Source organism: Cygnus olor, chromosome 1, assembly GCF_009769625.2.
Source record: "Cygnus olor isolate bCygOlo1 chromosome 1, bCygOlo1.pri.v2, whole genome shotgun sequence".
NCBI lineage: Eukaryota > Metazoa > Chordata > Aves > Anseriformes > Anatidae > Cygnus > Cygnus olor.
Genome location: NC_049169.1, coordinates 40,728,517 through 40,740,038, shown reverse-complemented (window position 1 = coordinate 40,740,038; position 11,522 = coordinate 40,728,517).

The following is an 11,522-nucleotide window of genomic DNA, read 5'->3' as shown; positions in this document are numbered from 1 at the left end:
CTGTTCCTACGTGATTGGAGACGTGCATGTTTCTCTGGTGGAGGCAGGTATTCCTGTCCCAGGCAGGCACAAGCCCACTGAACGCCACCGAAGTCTACGGATCTGGTGTAAAGCTGAAATGTTACTTCTCTTTTGGAAGTATTTGTACTCTGAAAAGAAAAGTTGAGGGTTTTAGTGATATAATTGATGTAAAGGGCTGAAAAAGCAAAGGAAATTCAAAATGAAAGCTGTTTATTCACTGATTCAAGGTCAATGTTGTGTTTCACCTCACATTTCTTGTTTTAAGTTGTTCTGAAGGATGTTCTCTCAAAACCCTTTGGACTGATCTAGTTTGCTGACAAACTTTTGCCTGTTGTCATTGCCCACTGTGTTACCTTTGTAGAAATGCTGGTGTCAGACGGTCACGCCACAACATCCACCTCGAGCTGTTTCTGTGCCTCAGCCTGGGCTGATGGGTCACGGCTGGGATGGGCACGGGCACCCAACGTGCTGGAAACCAAAGGGAAACGAAGGGGCTGGGGTCCCCTGGGGACAGTCGCGCTTGCGGCTCATGTCGTGTCAGTATAAAGAAGGCTGAGGTGTCCGATGTGGTCAGTCTGGTAACTTTCTCACCCTCTAAATTCCCCGGTGTTCTCGGCTGATAGCAATTTTTGACCGTAGTCTTCATTGGAGCTGCTTGGTTAAATACTGTCTGTCACTGCCTTGTAGGAAATGGCCGTGAAAGTAGGTCCAGCAGATTATGCTCCATCCTAGTGGAACCGCAAGAAAAGGAATAATAGTGTCTTTCCCCTCATCAAAACAAACAAAAAACCCACAAACAACCAAACTAGAAACAAAGCAACCCCGCCCCCCCCCAAAAAAAAAAAAAAAACAGTATATGGTTTAAATAAATTTATCGAGAAATGGGAAAATGCTTGGTATAGGTAACAAAGTTGTAGACAGTCAATAAGGAGGTCAAAATTTTACATCTTGATTAAAAATAAATAAAGAAAGAAAAGTGAAGAGCAGCTGAGGGGCAGGATGCAGCCAGAAAATTCAAGCTGCGGTGACCGTTTTGTACCAAGAAAATTTAGAAATTGGGGGAAAAAGGAAAGGTCAAGTGGATGTTGTTTTTGTGACATCATGAAGTATTTCCTCTCTTTTACTGTTCATGATATGCAAATGCCAGCTTTGGAATTATAGCTGCAGTGATGTACCAAATGTTTTCTAGCATATCCTATTGTGAGCAGAAATATCAGTGTCGTCAAAAAGATTGTGTGTAAATATGACTCATAAATGATTTCCGAGAGATGTGATTTATTTTTCATATTTTTCAAGATGCATTCCATTTCAAATAAAGAGGTATCTATTGAAAGAGTTCTCGCTATGTCGAAGGAATGGTTGTTTGGGCTCTTTTCTAGCTTTAAAATGATTAAGGCCTGACCTAAGCTTTTCCTGCGGCCTAAGAGGAAGGCTTTCAACCTGTATAGATTTCTTCTGAAGGAAAGACCCACCTAGATGCTCCAACTGATCTTTACACGTAGCATGATTACGAGGCTCAGCGTCCTGTCCCCCTTCTTGCAGTGAGAGATGTGAGCGCCCACACCGCGTCCCCTAATTTCAGCAGTGCTCTGCTTGGCCTCCAAGGCAGTCCTTGTAACAACTAGGAGACTCTCTTTTTCCTTAGTAAACAGCTAAGCTGTAGGCATTCGAACTTAATATTTGATACGAAAACAAAACAAAAAGAGCTAACCTCTCACAAATGCTGATTCTCAGAAGCTTTGAAAAGCTGTGTGCTTACAATTAAGTATCTGTGGATTTATTGTCTTCTCAAGTGCCCACCGTTGCTTACAGCTTTTAGAGATGCCCCTTATGAGCTTTTAACACAATAATAAGTGTCTCTGTAAGGACATAAATATAGCAGAACAAGGATCGCATTGCTTGACGTTGTTTCTGTTCCCACATCAATGGTGATGTCTATAAAGGTGTAAAGAAAATACACCTCTATTTTTCTGCTTTAACTTTTGACTAAGAATGTAAAACAGTACATGCAAAATGGTTCTAAAACCAGGGCCACTGTTTTCCTATTGGGGAATGTTGTTTTACCAGGGTTTTCTCAAGATATTTTTATGATCAAACAAACCAAAAAAAAAAAAAAAAACAACACACCATAATGAACATTGAAACTTAGAAACCAGTGTAAGTTTCAGCAATTAAATTTTGTGGACCTGATTCAAAATTCATTGAAATCAACTGTTTTTTTTTTTTTTTTTTTTTTTTTTCCCAGACTAAGACAGATTGTGACCTTTTGCAAAAACGGTGGCTCCTTTTCTGTTTCTGTTTAGAAAACAAACGAATGAGAGCCAAGAAGCGAGACCTCCGCCCAGAACCCGTGCCAGTAGTGAGGGTGCAGCGATTAGTATAGCACTAACATTGGCCTTTCATCTTTTCCAATGAACTGAGGGGGAGAGCAACAAGAAGATGGAACAATGCCTGTGTTTTCCAAACAAAATGAAATATAAAAGAAGTCTCATCTGAAGTGCTTTTTTTTTCGTCTGCACTGGCATGGTTCTTTGCAGACCCATTGAATTCACAGCAGAGCTGAAACGAAACAATTTCCTTTTTAATTGAACCCAAATAAGAGCTAAACCCAAACCTTTACTTGCCTGTTTCCAAGCAGCAACACGTTAGCCCTTTCTAGGAAGTGCTCAAATGGCTTCCCTTACCTAACCCCCCCCCAGTTTTTTAGATCAACCATTGCAATGACTGCCAACTAGAGTCTTTTAAACAGTTTATTTCTAAGTTATGAAGCTACAAACAGTACTGTGGGGACTCTAGTGGTCTTGATAAGATTTTTCTGTCTTTCCACTGAGAGATTTTGGGCTTGTGAGATAAGGACCCTGGAAACACCGCACAGCTCCTCCTTGCTGCTGACAGCATTGCCTCCTGCTTTCAGCATTGAAGGTGGGCAGAGCAGAAGACGGTGACCGATCCTGGTAAGAGCTGAAACCCTTCAAGGTGTCCTGACACCCAAGGGACCAGCGATGGGGCTTGTGGGGTCTTGGCCTAATGCTACATACTGAATTTCCAGGGAAAGCGCCATCAGCCCCCGGGTGAGGGGCTGGGAAATGAAGTCATCTTGCTAGCTGTCACCCACTTGAAGCCCGTGACTGGCACAAATGACCTGGTTTGATTGCAGCAGTCACTAGTTTTCCTAAAGAGACTTTGAAGGGAAAGCCAGAGGCGTTTCATTTAGGTTTTTGGACGAAAAATCAAAACAGAGACATTTGCCCCAGTATAGACTAATCACAGCCACTTTAAATTGGCCAATTTTACAGTCTTTTTGAGTCACCCTGATGGATGTCTCTATCAATGCCAGCTGCCGCCGTGTAGGAAATGGTTGGATGATGGCTTGGTTTACCTTTTGTGCAACAGGGTGCTATGACAACAGCGGGCTTCACACAAACAAAATCAGGATCGACCCTGCCTCGTAATCTTTGTCCTGCAATGGTTTGTAGTCAGCCATCGTAGATTAAACGTGCCAGTGAATGCATATAGGGTGAGTAACCATTACAACGAGGCGCACTGCGCTCTGCGGTTAGCGGGATATTTTGAATGAGACAATTTACCACACGTTTTGTAATGCTTCCAGCAAGATGAGGAAATCACTGCTTTTGTTTTTAAGATCTTGTCAGTGTTTTGTAAATATTTCTGATATTTATGACTGTACATATGGTGTTGATTATAACTTGCAGGGGACTCAAGTATTGTGTCATATGTTGTTTAGGAGGCGATTATTTCATTAACTGTAGTTTTTGACCATGTTTTGTCCCTCGCTGCATCTTTTGTACCTACGGCCACCTGCAAGGCTAGAAATATGGAAATAGAGAGCGAGTTGGGGCTCCGCGAAAGCACAGACACAGCCTGTCCTTGGCTTCGGTGCCAGGCCTGGGGTCCTTTGAGGGAACGGTGCTCTTCATGCCGCGGTGTGCTCGGGGCCCGGCCTGCAGACGATAGCTGCCTGTGCTGTGACAGCCCCTCTCTGCAAGGCTCTCAGCCCTCATCCTCTCCTATCTCTGCCTCAGAGAAAGGGAAATTCAGGACTGGGATGCCTGTGCTGCCCGCCCAAGGTCGTGCAGGAGCAGGCTGGGTGCCTGGGGCCTCCGAGCAGTGATGGTGCCTTGGTCATGGAGCTGAGCAGGACCACAACACCATGGGGTGGGACCCACGGCCACCCCAGGGGAGGTTAGCACCAGATTCAGGTGGCTCCTGCTCCTGGTTATTGCCCCTGTGCAAACAGCCCAGCAGGAGGGGAGGGATCCGAAGTTATTGCCCATTTCCTGAGACATTCGGCTCCTCTGTTTGCCGCAGACTGCAAGGGCAAAGGGAGGTTATCAGCCCCGTGATAACTTGGAGGGATGGTGTAGATACGAATCCGGTGTCAGAGCAGATTTTCCAACACTGGAACTGCCTTAGCTAAAACATGAAAAATGAGAGAGGGGACTGATGCTCTTCTGTCCTTGTTTTATTGCCATTCTGCTGTCATCTGCCCATTCCACTCAGAAACTGGGAGTATTGAGAGAGATTCCTCTAGCCAGAAACATCCCAAAAAATGCTTTTAAACCAGGGAGAAAAAAAAAAAAAAAAAAGGAAACCCTGATTGATGTGCAAGGCTGTAGCAACCCATAGACAACTGGCTGATGCCAGGGGATGGACTGTGCAAGGCTGCTCTGTGCTTGCACAACCGCCCTGTAAGCCCTCCATGGGGCTGAAAACACCCCCCTACCCTCCCTCCTGTGCCAGCAGTTGCTGCAACATGCAGATGACCTTGCTGGGGGCTTTTTTGTGTGTGTACACAGTAAGATGAGCAAGAAAAAAATTACTCACTTCTTTTAAATTTCAGCCTTGAAATGGAAAAGCTATTTCTTTATTTGCTTTTTAGGGCTGCTAGTACTCTTTGCCAGCCACAGAGTGATGCCTCGAAGTGTGTTGGACGTGTACTGGCCGCTCTTTTCGTTTTATCGCGGATAGCTAATATTTCCTGTCCCACTAAGCCACGTCCCCCTGGTACTCGTTCCTGGTGCTTGGCTCCCAAGCAAAGTCACAGCTCCTGTCACACGGCAGCGGGCTGCGTGCTGATTCTGTGTGGGAGCGATGACGGGGGCATCAGCGGCGGGGAAGTCACGCTGACAGCTCCGCTCCCCGGCGGCGCGTGGTCGGCATTCCTCACCAGGGCACCCGCGGGCCTGGGAAAAGGCCGTGGTGCCGGGGAGGGTCCCTCAATGAGTCCGACTGTCCCTCTGGGTGAGGGAGGCAGAGGGGATGGATGCTGATCATGTTCCCATGAGCATCTCTTCGTGACGCCCCAGAGCCCAGAGGGGTGGCTGCAGTGCTGTGAGCACAAGCCGGGTGCTGGGCCACGCAGAGCACCTCATGGCTGAGAGGGCAATGAGGCGTTACAGGCAATGTCAGGTGTAACACTAAGTCATTTTTTGTCCCATTCTCAGTGCCAGCACCTTGCACGAAGCAGAGAACAGGTGAGTGTCTGGGCTGACGCTGTGATCACTTCATTTTAGGAACCAGCCCGCAGGCAGTCGAGAGGAGCAGCTGCAGAGGAGCATGAGCTGCTGCCCCAGGGGAGCCGCTACGATCACTCCCAAACAATTTGGAAATCGTTCCTTTGTGTTTTCCTGAGGGCTTAAAGAGCTCGCCACACGTCCTGGGCCACGGCCGGGCTGGCTGGCGTTGTGAAACTGCAGCCAAGGGGGGAGCAGCACCCTGCCACCCCCCGGCATGGGGCCTGCGGCCTGGGCCCTGACTCAGCTGGGCAGGAGGCGGCTCGGGGCGGGCAGCTTCAGTCACTGCTGGGGGTGTAAGCTGACGGGCGAAGCCTTCCTGGGTGCTGAATTATTACAAGGAAACAGTTTTTCTGCCCCCAGTCTTCCTTAATTCTATTTGTTTCAGCCACAGAGCCACCAGCCAAAAGGTATTTTCTTTCCAAAACGTAATTCTAAGCAATTTGGTCATTTTCCTCTTAGCTGAAAATCTGCAGCAATCCCTTCTGCCTCCGAAGCTCAGGGCGCAACGGTAAATGCTTACACAGGTATCCTTAACGCAGGATTTAATTGTTGTTCTGGGCAATGGCACTACTCTCACACAATGCAAAGCTTGCATAAAAGGGAAGAATACATATCTGCAAAGCTGGCATGGCTACTAAGATCATTTTGCTGGCTTTGATTTCCTAATTTTTTAATTTAATGAGTCATCAGAGGATTTCACTGTTAATTTTCAGAGCATTCACCCTTTTCATCTTTTTCACATCTTCTCATTCACATCTTTTTCAATGCACTCGCTCAAGTGAAGTCAGAACCTTAAATCGAGCTGAATGCAGTTTTGCTGAGCTCTGGCTGTGTGTATTTTTTTCCAGCCCTCTCCCCTCTGCGTCCAGCCTGCAGCTGCTGGTGGGAGAGGTCCGCACACCGCGATGCCGGCAGCTGCCGTGCCGTGCCATGCCTTGCAGAGGGGTCGGCGCCTTGTACAGGTGCTGCCGCTGTCGGTCAGGCACAGGCATGTTGCCTGCTCGGTCTGTACGCAGCCATCATCTGTGAGGTCTGCCCTCCTTCCCCAGGGAAGGTATTCCCGAGCCTCTGTAACCCGGCAGCCTTCTGACAGAGAATCAAAACCCTGCATCCAGCCCCAAATCCCTGCACTGGCACCCCTACATGAATGTCCCTGCCTGGGAGAGGCTGGCTCACGGTGGCAACACAATATTCTGAAAATAAAAATATTTTTATAACCTGAAGAATTCCCAGTTCATGGAAAAATGCATGCCAGAGGACCAGGATTCACTCAGCGCAGTACCTGTGCAGGTCCCTAACTCCTAGAAGCGGGCACTGACTGGCTTTCGCACCCTCAGAGGTGTGCAAGTGAAGCCCCTTTGGGGCTGAGGAAAAATGAGGCTGTTAAGCAGCCAGAGGTGTGCAATAACTGCTCCTCTGAGAAGCTGCCGGGGGGGTTGTGGGAGCAGTGGGGAATGGAGGGCAACTGGGGGGACACCGGTGCCACATAAAGACTTTATCATGGAGTAGGGGTGTGCTGCTGGCAGCCAGGAGGCACGTCGATGAACAGCTAGCAGTCAAGCAAGCTGGACAATTCACACTCGTTCACTGATCAGCTGTGTGGCTTCCGTGGCAATCTGAACCCCTAATCACGCCGGCTGCCCCAGGGGAAGGACACGCTGTGCATTCATGTTTGCCCTTCAGCCTGAGCTTGCCCGGCAGCACATGAGAGCCCCGGTTCCTCCACGGGAGTGAAGCACTGGTGAAGTGGCTGCAGAAGCACCGTGTCCTCCAAAGCAGCGGCTCCATGTAGAGGTCAGGGGCTAGGGGAAGTCAGGGCCTCTCCCTGCCACTCCCCAGACTCGTAACCAGATACAGAGCCGGTGTCCAAGGCAGGCTTTCCAAAGGACTTCAAAACACACTGGTGGAGGCTTTAGCAAAGACCAGACCTGGCTTTCCTCAGCTGAGCACCACCAACCCCATGAAGACCACTTCCACATGGTGCAAATGAACCTCATGGTGACCTCGCAGCCCACAGGGCTCCTGCTCCTCAGAGCAAGCTCCCTGGCTCCTCCTGCAGCCACCTTCACCTCTGTGACACCATTAATGAAACCTTTGCAAATGTGTAGAACAAACAGGTGAAGCAAACCTGTGAAGCAAAGTCGGGAAAATAAAGAATAAAGCGCTGGAGCTGAAGTTATGGCACCACAGAAGCCTATGACAAAATTTCATTGACTTCAGTGAAGGGCTTTGTCCTTTTGGAAATTTGGGATCTTTTCTGCCCATTCAGTTGCCAATATGAAAACAAAAATAAAAATAAATAATCAGTCGCATTCAGCACAATTTGTTTTGGCCTCTTGGTTAATGGGAAAAGGAGAATCAGGCACCAAAAACGAAAGGCATCAGATATCCAAATACTCATCCCCTAATACACTGATTTATGACAAACAAGTCCTACAGGCCCCCAGGAGAACAGGCAGAGCCCGCTGATGAAGCTCTGACGCTTGCTCAGAGGTTGAAGAAACAGCTCGTTTGACAAATGGTCCCAGTTGTGTACACTGGCCCCTTGAAGGGACAGCTGGCCCGGGCTCCAGTCTGTCGCAGCCGTTTCAACACAATCCCCCTTTCCTGGTTGTGAATTCAAGTCGGACAGGGTAACAAAATAGGTGCTGCTCATGTTTCCCAGGTTGATGGCACCCCAGCTTCCCCCAGGAGGGCACAAGTCACCCAGAGGTGAATCTAAGAACTGGGGAGCCCAGCTCCTCTTGGTAGCTCTGCAGCTGCCTGCTGTGCTTGAGGCTGGCCAGGTCCCAGCGTTTTGGTCCAAAGAAAATTCCCAGCTCTAACCACTTCAGAAAAATGACCTAGATAAAATATTTCTCAGAGCTAATGGAGCTTGGAGTCATTTTTAATCCTAGTTGGAAGCTTAAAATATAGACATGTGCAACCTTGAGCAGGAGGTCTGGGCCAGACAGCCTCCGGAGGTCCCTTCCAGCCTCAGCCATCCTGCCATTCAGGGACAGCGGGCAGCCCCGAGGCATGTGGGGATTCACCTTTCTGCCCATCACTGCCCACAAACCTGCCTGCACTGAGCTGGTGCCTCCCCAACAAGCGGGCTGTAGCCCCGGGCACAGCTGTGGTGTCTGGAGGAGGTGCGTGTGTCCAGCAGGAGTGATGGGTTTGTCCCTGCTGCCTTTGCCTGGGGCAACTCACCACAGAACGGGCTCAAAATTAAGGAGGCCACACTTGGTAGCTCCCAGGGATGGCCCTGCCAGGTTAATGAGCTGCTTCTGGTCATAGCTCTGTTAGGGTTGCTGCAAGCCCTGGGAATGCTGCGGCAGAGGCCAGGCCCAACAGGACGTGACAAAGGAATGGGAATCTCACTTCGTGTTGGTTTCCATTGAATTCAGAAGGAAATCAATTCTTGGACCTTTAAACTGGGAAGTGCTGATGGGAGGTCTGGCTGGAGGTGGTGGTGGCTCCCCAGGGAGATGAGGGGGACACTCTCCTTCCCCCATGTTTGCCCACTGCCAGGGGAGCCGCACTTTGGGGCAGAGCCCCTCATCTTGCCGTGTCTGTACAGCACGGTAACAGTGGGTCGCCCAGGGCCAGGCACCCTACTCCTTGAGGATGTTGCAAATAATAACAAGGCAATGTTATTCTTTAATAACTGCCGTGCTGCGAATCCCATAGGCTAATTGTGGCATCAGGGATGTTGTCATTAGCCCTCACTCTAATGTCTGCTTCTCTGAGAAGAGACATGGATTTCATGGCGTTATCCAAGGAGGACAACAACGGGTTTCATCCAGCTCTCCATCTCCTCTGTTCTGACTCATCTTCTCCCCCTCCAATTGCTCTGTTTTGCCCCAAATCTGTTCTTCTGCAAGTGTGCCCAGCTCACAGCAAACATCTCCACCAGCAGCACAGGAAGGGAAACGGTTGCGTGACAGTGTTGTCAGTGGATGGTTTATCTAGCTATAATTCCCATGGCTCCAGTTCTGCGAGTGCTTATACACAGACCTCATTCTGCAGAGGTGGCAAGGGTAAAGGTCAGGGTTTATGAATCATTTCCTCCTGGCTGTGGCAGTGAGGTTGGTTTGCAGAGTGAGTCATGGCAGCGCAGCCCGGCGTGGTGACAATCTCCAAGAAAAAGACCTTCAGGTCATAAGTAACCCTCAGACACGGCAGCCAAGTTGCCATCACTGTTTACCATCCCTGGTCACAGATATCTTTGCTTACTTAGAACAGTAGGTACGGTGGGTACTGTGTACCAGTGTGTGAGAAACCGTGCTTCTCCTGGAAGTATTGCAAGGCCCGGTCGCCTCCACAGCCACTCGTACTGGGGACTGTCTTGGAGAGCATTGTGCTTGTGCAAAGTGGTCTTCACACCAACCCAGGGTGAAGCAGAAACATCTGCAGCATCTCCTGAGGATCCCCACAGGTCCTGCATGGGGCTGGGTTTGAGAAGGGAAAGCACAAAGTACAATGCCCATCTGTGGTCTCCTGTGAGTGAAGAGGTGATGCCAGAGCAGCACCAGCAGCAGGGCAGGTTTCGGTGCTGCCCTGCCCGCAGTGACTGACACTTCCTTTTTTTTAAAATAACCAGCAGCATGAAGTCCCAGCATTTCACACGTTTGAAGGCCGGATTGTTTCCTCTGCAAGTAATCCGTAGCCAGCTCCGATTACTGCAGAAAGACAATGGTTATCCTAATAGCATAACGTCCTGTGTTGGATGCTTTCGATGCTGATGACTGCATTGTGATTAACAAAGAGTCACTCCAAATCACAGCAGTAATTGTCACGTATGTGTGAAGGTATCGCTCATCCTCAGGGATTTAGGACTCTGGCATAGCGTTAATGAATACAATCCTTCCATTCACTTTAGGGCTTTAAGTCTTTCTCACACATCTTCAGTATCTTCAGAACTGCTAACCATAATTCACAGGAAAAACTTGAATGTGAAACACATGTTTCAGCAGGGTTTTAAATCCTTACAGTCAATATTTGGCTTGAGACGCTTCTCTTTTTCCTCCCTCAGGAGCTTATCGATACCATAGTTCAAATGCACAGCAACTCTTGGAGGCTTTGCTGCTTTTGTACCTACTGAAAGGCAACAGATTTATTCTCTTGAACCAATCAGCAATAACTGAGGAAGGGATGTAAGATAATTTTGAATTTACACAATGTCCTTCCATGCTGAACTGTGCCTGCTTTCTTAACAAGACTTCAGTTTTCCTCTGGGTTCCCATAAATTGGTAACGTGTGGGACTATGCTTCAAAAAAATCCTCCACATCTCCATTTTTGTCTCTCATGATAACAAGTTGGCATGCTTTCCTTTACATATCTCAACAGTGAATCCTCTTATTTGGTTACAATGTTCAAGACTTTGTTTTTTAAATATGTTAGTAAACTCAGGTACACGTGTGCCTAGTCATACTCAGCAACAGTTTGTTTTTGCTTTACGATCACTTTCTGGATCGACCATCTTGTGTGCAAGTCAACAATGATTTCTTTCAGCTTTCCTTTTCAGCTTTTCTTCTGCCTGTGCTTGAAACCTCTTGTCATAAACCTCTTTGGGGAAGGCAGGGTGAAATGTTCCACTTATCTTTAAAACCGTACTGCTCCCAGGGGAACATCCTCCTCCTCCTGTGTTTGATGAAGCAAGGGGATTCCTCCAGACGTGAGCTGTCCCTCAGCCCTGCCGCTGGTTAGCACATGGACTTGGCAGGAGATGGGGAGATGCACCCAGAAGGAAATCCTATTTGTGAAGGGTTTTGAGCCTTCAGATCCGGCCTCAAGTGTGAAGCCCAGCATCCTGCTCCTGTAGCTCTGGTCCTGCTTTTTGCACGCTGAGTTTCCCCTGTGCAAAGGCTGTTTTTCTTGCTGTCCCCACTCTCTGCCTTCCAACACATTGTCAGCATAAAGCATGCAGATAAGTGCTCAAGCATTTCCTGAGCTCATAGCCCTGTCTCCTGAGGGACAGT